This window comes from Helicoverpa armigera, chromosome 21, assembly GCF_030705265.1.
Source record: "Helicoverpa armigera isolate CAAS_96S chromosome 21, ASM3070526v1, whole genome shotgun sequence".
Taxonomy (NCBI): Eukaryota; Metazoa; Arthropoda; class Insecta; order Lepidoptera; family Noctuidae; genus Helicoverpa; species Helicoverpa armigera.
The window spans coordinates 1503341-1512532 of record NC_087140.1 but is presented as its reverse complement, the minus strand read 5'-3'; positions in this window follow the sequence as shown (position 1 = coordinate 1512532).

The window sequence follows — 9192 nt, the reverse complement described above, 5'->3', positions numbered from 1 at the left end:
CTCGACTCTCCAGTCCTCGATAAGACCGAGGAGTCCTTCAGAGCAGGCTGTGAGGTCAACAAAGCTGGTGAATTGCTTTCCTCCTCTGATGGTGTCGAAGGTCGGAGTATTGCCGGTGTTGAGTACCTGCAAGCCCATGTCCTCGAAGCTGCCAGCAACTCTTCCCCCGCCATCGATGATTGAGCTACCCCACCAGGTGCTCTTTGCATCGCATCGCCCCTGACTATTATATTTAGATGACCCATTTCCTCTCGGATCCGCCTTAGTTGCTCCAAGTATGGCTCTATGGGCTGGTCCGGTACAAAGTAGAACGAGACTACCGCAATCTCCCAGGCGCGAGTACGGATCCTTACCACCGTGATGTTGTTGGTGGTAAGTTCTGACACTGTAGTACGTCTAGGTCATGATTGAAGACGGCTATTGCCGACTTTACAGTTCCTTCTCCTTGGTCGGCGCTCTGGAAGATTCTAACCCGTGGTAGTCTCTGCATCTTCCGGATCCCGCCCACATACGGCTCCTGAGCAACGCCAGAGCAACTTTCCTATCGCCGGCCTCTATGAGCAGTTCTTGCGTGGCTAGGTTCTTCCTCTGGAGATTGGTTTGAATTACCGAGTACTCTGGGTCAGATCGGGGTCGAATAGCTGGCTGGCTGATTCCGGGTGCGGTAGGCTCAACCTTAACAGTAGGCGACTGACAGACGGGATAGTGCATCCCACTTCAACCGGACGGGGCACTCGCTGTCGAAGGCATTGTGATCGACCTTGGGCATTTTCGCCAGAAGGCAGTTGCGGCATTTGGGAGGTTCGGCTGCTTGCCTGGAGGGGCAGTCTGCTCGGAGGTGGAGGTCTCCGCAATGAATGCAGACATCGGCTGTTTCCGTGCACATCTTCCGGTATGACCATAGCGCAGGCAGCGCGTGCACTGCACCAGAGGTGACTGTCCAGTACACGTACCCTCTGCAGGTCGATGTGCAGTCTCCCGCCGATGTCAGCCTCTGCCATAACGCTGGGGACACCTGCAGAATGATGTGGCACGTGTGGGGATTTCTCGTCCTGCGACGGTATTTGATGCCCATTCTAGCATCCTCTGCAGGTACGTCCCCAATCAGATGGTGATTTTGGCATTTTATTGCCTGGATGACCTCTTCGTCCGAGTGACAGGAGAGGACGTCCTTGATGATTATGAGCGGGTCCTTGTTCTTCACTTCTTCCACCATCAGGTTACCCGCTCTCTTGATCCTCTCCGTCGCCCTAGTCATTTCCTCCCGGGATCCAAAGCCCACAACTACCTTCCGGTCCCTTGCCTTCCTCAGCCGTTCGACCCTCGTGCCTCATTTTTGCATCGACCGCCGTCCTCAGCTTCGATGACCACTTCACCGGTGTCTTGATCGCTGGTGGATGACATCACCGAGTGCAGTGGCTCTCGGAATTGTATTTTGAGGTTGCGGCGATCTCTGCGAACGTCGGTCCCTGGCCAGCCACGTAGCGTGGCGCCTCCTAAGTTGTTCCGACAGAGCCTGCGTGTGCTGTTTGCAGTCCTCCAGGGCCCGGTTGTGGCTCTGGAGTGAATCCATGAGCTGATTCACAAGCTCTGTCGGAAATTCTGGCGAGGAGTCTGTTGAGGTGGGATGGATTCTGCATTCTCCAACTCGGCACTTGTTTCCTTATCTGCCCCTGCCTCCTTGACGAGGTGGTAGAGCTCTCGGCTGCCTTGGTGATCTCATAGGCGATTTTTTTTTACGAGAGCTCACCACCTGCATTTTACTTTGAGAGGCAGGCTTTGGCTTCGGTCATCCTGTTCATGTACCGAGTTGGCTGCGTTGTTTGGGAAGGTGGCGATGACAGGATTATTGTTTGCTCAGGCCGTGCCTCTTGTGGGAGGATTGTTTTGGGCCTGCTTAGTGAGATCTTTCGGGGACTTTGGCTGAGGTGAAGGTGTTTTCTGAGTGCGGGCCTCACTGAATATCTCAGCCTCCCGCTCTTCAGGACTGTGACAGACTGATGGTCCTGCCTCAGCCACAGTTGAACTTCCTGATTCCGACCTCTACTCTGGCCTTGAGCTCTTCGCCACTGGAGTTCTCATGCCGAACATTGTCAGGGTAGGGTAAATATGGTAAGCTAAATCCCTGTAAAGGGGGGATAAGTCAAATAAAATATAAATCAATATTAGCAATAATCATAAAGTATAATTGTAATAAAAAGTCATAAATTTGTGGCAATAAACCAAGTCTATATTTTTAAAAATTTGTTATTTAAATATATTCTAAAGCTAAGTGCAGCGGTCAAAGACCGTTGCACGGCGTTAGGCACAATATTTTGTTAAGGGTTGGTCCCCAGTCAGTTTGTGAGGTAGAGAGCCAATAAATTGGTGATAACTTTTCTCGCTTGAATTGGCCCTAGAACCCGCACAAAAGTCGGTTAATTCGAGTTAAGGAGCCCGGATTACCAAAATTAATGTTTTCCAAAAGGAGAGTATAGAATGCCAAATCTGTCAAAAAATATTTTTCAACAATTTGGTCCCAGAGTCACACCCTTTCCTATAGTAAATTTTAAATTTCTACTAATGCGTCTAAAGGGCGGGTGGGTGGGGCATTTTTTGACGTTTGGTGCGGCGTAGAGGGACGTGCGATACGTCAAAAGACGCGTCTCGGCGAGCCCTAGCCAGCTGTCCAGAAACTAGAATAGGCTTTCCTAGAAATTTTGAAAATTTTGCTAGAAAAACTGTAAAATTTAGTGTTTTTTAATAGAAAATATTTAATTTCGACGTCCAAACCTACCCAAAATCGTGCAAAATGCAGTCAGGAAGACAGGTCGGAGTGGTAAGTATTTAATAAAATTTTACAATGAAAAATCTAGTCAGAATTTTGATAAATAATTAATTTTGTGTTTTTACAGGTCGAGAAGGGTGGGGTGTCAAAATCGGGTCACACCGCTTCGATGTCGCGTTTGAAGGGTTATCGCGCTTACAAGCCTGTTGTAGCTATTATACGCAAAACCGCATCAAAATCGGTCCTTTTGAAAAGTTATCAGGAGTACTAGTGTTTTTATAGGGCCTTAGGTGGATTTCGGGCGTCTACTATTTGTATGGAAACGGATGTTTCGCGAATTTTTGACGTTTGGTGGCGTAGAGGGACGTGCGATACGTCAAAAGACGCGTCTCGGCGAGCCCAGCCAGCTGTCCAGAAACTAGAATAGGCTTTCCTAGAAATTTTGAAAATTTTGCTAGAAAAACTGTAAAATTTAGTGTTTTTAATAGAAAATATTTAATTTCGACGTCCAAACCTACCCAAAATCGTGCAAAATGCAGTCAGGAAGACAGGTCGGAGTGGTAAGTATTTAATAAAATTTTTACAATGAAAAATCTAGTCAGAATTTTGATAAATAATTAATTTTGTGTTTTTACAGGTCGAGAAGGGTGGGGTGTCAAAAATCGGGTCACACCGCTTCGATGTCGCGTTTGAAGGGTTATCGCGCGCTTACAAGCCTGTTGTAGCTATTATACGCAAAACCGCATCAAAATCGGTCTCCTTTGAAAAAGTTATCAGGAGTACTAGTGTTTTATAGGGCCTTAGGTGGATTTCGGGCGTCTACTATTTGTATGGAAACGGATGTTTCGCGAATTTTTGACGTTTGGTGCGGCGTAGAGGGACGTGCGATACGTCAAAGACGCGTCTCGGCGAGCCCTAGCCAGCTGTCCAGAAACTAGAATAGGCTTTCCTAGAAATTTTGAAAATTTTGCTAGAAAAACTGTAAAATTTAGTGTTTTTAATAGAAAATATTTAATTTCGACGTCCAAACCTACCCAAAATCGTGCAAAATGCAGTCAGGAAGACAGGTCGGAGTGGTAAGTATTTAATAAAATTTTACAATGAAAAATCTAGTCAGAATTTTGATAAATAATTAATTTTGTGTTTTTACAGGTCGAGAAGGGTGGGGTGTCAAAAATCGGGTCACACCGCTTCGATGTCGCGTTTGAAGGGTTATCGCGCTTACAAGCCTGTTGTAGCTATTATACGCAAAACCGCATCAAAATCGGTCTCCTTTGAAAAGTTATCAGGAGTACTAGTGTTTTTATAGGGCCTTAGGTGGATTTCGGGCGTCTACTATTTGTATGGAAACGGATGTTTCGCGAATTTTTGACGTTTGGTGCGGCGTAGAGGGACGTGCGATACGTCAAAGACGCGTCTCGGCGAGCCCTAGCCAGCTGTCCAGAAACTAGAATAGGCTTTCCTAGAAATTTTGAAAATTTTGCTAGAAAACTGTAAAATTTAGTGTTTTTAATAGAAAATATTTAATTTCGACGTCCAAACCTACCCAAAATCGTGCAAAATGCAGTCAGGAAGACAGGTCGGAGTGGTAAGTATTTAATAAAATTTTTACAATGAAAAATCTAGTCAGAATTTTGATAAATAATTAATTTTGTGTTTTTACAGGTCGAGAAGGGTGGGGTGTCAAAAATCGGGTCACACCGCTTCGATGTCGCGTTTGAAGGGTTATCGCGCGCTTACAAGCCTGTTGTAGCTATTATACGCAAAACCGCATCAAAATCGGTCCTTTTGAAAAAGTTATCAGGAGTACTAGTGTTTTATAGGGCCTTAGGTGGATTTCGGGCGTCTACTATTTGTATGGAAACGGATGTTTCGCGAATTTTTCGTTTGGTGCGGTAGAGGGACGTGCGATACGTCAAAAGACGCGTCTCGGCGAGCCCAGCCAGCTGTCCAGAAACTAGAATAGGTAGAAATTTTGAAAATTTTGCTAGAAAAACTGTAAAATTTAGTGTTTTAATAGAAAATATTTAATTTCGACGTCCAAACCTACCAAAATCGTGCAAAATGCAGTCAGGAAGACAGGTCGGAGTGGTAAGTATTTAATAAAATTTTACAATGAAAAAATCTAGTCAGAATTTTGATAAATAATTAATTTTGTGTTTTTACAGGTCGAGAAGGGTGGGGTGTCAAAAATCGGGTCACACCGCTTCGATGTCGCGTTTGAAGGGTTATCGCGTGCTTACAAGCCTGTTGTAGCTATTATACGCAAAAACCGCATCAAAATCGGTCTCCTTTGAAAAGTTATCAGGAGTACTAGTGTTTTATAGGGCCTTAGGTGGATTTCGGGCGTCTACTATTTGTATGGAAACGGATGTTTCGCGAATTTTTGACGTTTGGTGCGGCGTAGAGGACGTGCGATACGTCAAAAGACGCGTCTCGGCGAGCCCTAGCCAGCTGTCCAGAAACTAGAATAGGCTTTCCTAGAAATTTTGAAAATTTTGCGAAAAACTGTAAAATTTAGTGTTTTTAATAGAAAATATTTAATTTCGACGTCCAAACCTACCCAAAATCGTGCAAAATGCAGTCAGGAAGACAGGTCGGAGTAAGTATTTAATAAAATTTTACAATGAAAAATCTAGTCAGAATTTTGATAAATAATTAATTTTGTGTTTTTACAGGTCGAGAAGGGTGGGGTGTCAAAAATCGGGTCACACCGCTTCGATGTCGCGTTTGAAGGGTTATCGCGCGCTTACAAGCCTGTTGTAGCTATTATACGCAAAACCGCATCAAAATCGGTCTCCTTTGAAAAAGTTATGGAGTACTAGTGTTTTTATAGGGCCTTAGGTGGATTTCGGGCGTCTACTATTTGTATGGAAACGATGTTTCGCGAATTTTTGACGTTTGTGCGGCGTAGAGGGACGTGCGATACGTCAAAAGACGCGTCTCGGCGAGCCCTAGCCAGCTGTCCAGAAACTAGAATAGGCTTTCCTAGAAATTTTGAAAATTTTGCTAGAAAACTGTAAAATTTAGTGTTTTTAATAGAAAATATTTAATTTCGACGTCCAAACCTACCCAAAATCGTGCAAAATGCAGTCAGGAAGACAGGTCGGAGTGGTAAGTATTTAATAAAAATTTTACAATGAAAAAATCTAGTCAGAATTTTGATAAATAATTAATTTTGTGTTTTTACAGGTCGAGAAGGGGGGGTGTCAATCAAATCACACCGCTTCGATGTCGCGTTTGAAGGGTTATCGCGCTTACAAGCCTGTTGTAGCTATTATACGCAAAACCGCATCAAAATCGGTCTCCCTTTGAAAAAGTTATCAGGAGTACTAGTGTTTTTATAGGGCCTTAGGTGGATTTCGGGCGTCTACTATTTGTATGGAAACGGATGTTTCGCGAATTTTGACGTTTGTGCGGCGTAGAGGGACGTGCGATACGTCAAAAGACGCGTCTCGGCGAGCCCTAGCCAGCTGTCCAGAAACTAGAATAGGCTTTCCTAGAAATTTTGAAAATTTTGCTAGAAAAACTGTAAAATTTAGTGTTTTAATAGAAAATATTTAATTTCGACGTCCAAACCTACCCAAAATCGTGCAAAATGCAGTCAGGAAGACAGGTCGGAGTGGTAAGTATTTAATAAAATTTTTACAATGAAAAAATCTAGTCAGAATTTTGATAAATAATTAATTTTGTGTTTTTTACAGGTCGAGAAGGGTGGGGGTGTCAAAAAATCGGGTCACACCGCTTCGATGTCGCGTTTGAAGGGTTATCGCGTGCTTACAAGCCTGTTGTAGCTATTATACGCAAAACCCGCATCAAAATCGGTCTCCCTTGAAAAAGTTATCCGGTTAGGGGTTAGGTTAGGTTAGGTTAGGTTAGGTTAGGGTTAGGTTAGGTTAGGTTAGGGTTAGGTTAGGTTAGGTTAGGTTTAGGTTAGGTTAGGTTAGGTTAGTTAGGTTAGGTTAGGTTAGGTTAGGTTAGGTTAGGTTTTTAGGTTGTGGTTAGGTTAGGTTAGGTTAGGTTAGGTTAGGTTAGGTTAGGTTAGGTTAGGTTAGGTTAGGTTAGGTTAGGTTAGGTTAGGTTAGGTTAGGTTAGGTTTTTTCTGCTTTTCCCCGTTCATGAGAACAACGGGACCTTAGTATTCTAATTTTCTCATTCATGCCAGTTCTCGCAGTTATTCCTCTCGCACTTTCAAGCCTCATACGTTACACATGCATACTTCATCTCTTATTCTTTGCCGGGTGGGATTCCCGCTTATAGCCTATGTGTTTTCTACTGGGATATAACTAGCAGGTTTGTTTTTTATTTCAATAAGGTAGGTAACACACTTTAATTTATTTACATTTTGGAATTTTAAGTCTTATATTTATACCTTTACAATTTTTAATACTTACTAGCTATGTACCTGATTATGTTTGTTACAGACAATATTTAGTGATGCATATTTATTTTTTTATGTTTACAATTTTAAAGGTTTCTATCAATTTTACATTTGCTAATTGTTACAGTGTTTACAAAGCTTGATAATGGTTTACAATTTCTTAACTTTATTGTACTTTATACTATGCAAATAATTTATTTTAGATACATTTCTTATTTTACTTAATGATAGGCATGTCTATGTATCTATAACGCTAACTTTTTTCTTTAAAACATTAAGTTTCATTGAATTTAACATAAAATTTTAGTTTGTTCATTACATATTTAATTTAACAATATCTTAATAAGTTTTTGAGATTTCTATACAATTTTGTTTATTTAATGTTTAATTTGTAAACTAGCTTTTGTTTAAACACATTCCAGTTTTATGACATGTAACAACATATTTTATAAAAAGTAGTTCCAATAAGGAAACTACTATATCTTATGCATTTTTCATTTTCTAGAAGTTTTAAGCTCTTATTTCACTCAATGGCAGGCACGCCCTTATTACACAAACTTTAGAATACTTAAGTCTATTTTGCAATATGTTGTTTAGGTACTTTGTCTTATACAAACCGATGCATCAATATAGGTAGATAACTTTCATTACATTTTATGTTTGACCATAATTAACATACAACATATTATATGTAGACAACGATTACAATAGAATTAATTTGTTTATTTATGTACTTCTAACTTACTCAACTAGGAACTTTATGACATTTTTAATCTTACTACCTTTATTGCTTATTAACTAATTAATACTTATTATCTATTATTTACTGGTTTGTACTACATTTCAAACTTATTTGTTATTTTATCTATAAGCATATACCTACCCCGTAGTTTGGAACTTGTTTTTTTACTTTTTATAATATATTAGGTACCTCTAATATTTGTTTTCTAATTTATCTATTTACATTGTCCAAGCTTACACTATGTAAATAAACTGAACTTTTATATTTATTCATACTGGTGTACCTTTCTATTCTAGCATTAAGGCACTGTATTTAATTCAATTCCCTGGCGATTATTGTATTTTTGTGGAAAGTCAAGTTTGTAGGTAGGTAGTTTTGTTTTATAGTGCTTGATGACTACATTGCGTTTATAATGTCGGTTTGTAGATAATCCAATGGCTATTAGCATTTGTGTACTGTTGTTTGGTTTAAATGTAACATACTTATTGCTTATACCTACTTGCAATCCATTATGAGTTAAGTACTATTTATTAATTTTGTACTATATGTTTAAATAATATATGTCTGTTTTTCTTAGTTGTATTTAAGCTTTTAAGCAGTTGATTTAGTAGTTATATTACTCACTTTTTATTAGTCTAATTCATTTACACTTCTGGATAACTTTTGGTAATAATATATATATACTTATTTTATATATATTTATTAACTTTTCTTATACTTTTTCTTAATTTGGGCGTGGTTGTGGGTTTGTGAGGTGTGTTGTGTGTTGTGTGAATGTTTGTGTTTGCGATATACAATATATATACTCACTATATATTTGTTATATCGTTTTTTGTTTGTTTTTTGTTTATCCGGTGTCGCTGTATCTGGTTTAACTGATAGTTTGTTAGATTTTGTGTTGCATTCCCGGTTTGTGTTATTGTGTGTCGCGTGAATGTGTTTGTGTGTTATCGTGTGTGTTGCGTGCCAGCCAGTGAGTGGTGAGTCATACATAGGCTGTTGTTTGTCGGGCCAGGTAGTCCCATTTTCGGCGGACGGGGCACTCAGCGCTAAAGGCATTGTGGTCGGTCCTTTGTAACTTCGAGTGCGAGCAGTTGCAGCACTGCGGTTCGTTCCCTGCGATGAAGTCTGCGCATTTCTCGCGCAGATGCGGGCCACCGCAGTGACTGCACCTGTCCGCACCTTCCGTGCAAAATTTCCGGCCGTGCCCGAATGCCAAGCATTTCGTGCATTGGATGAGCGGAGACTGGTCCTCCACTCTGACCCTTTGCAGGTCCAGGTAAAGGGCTCCAGCCTCCACCA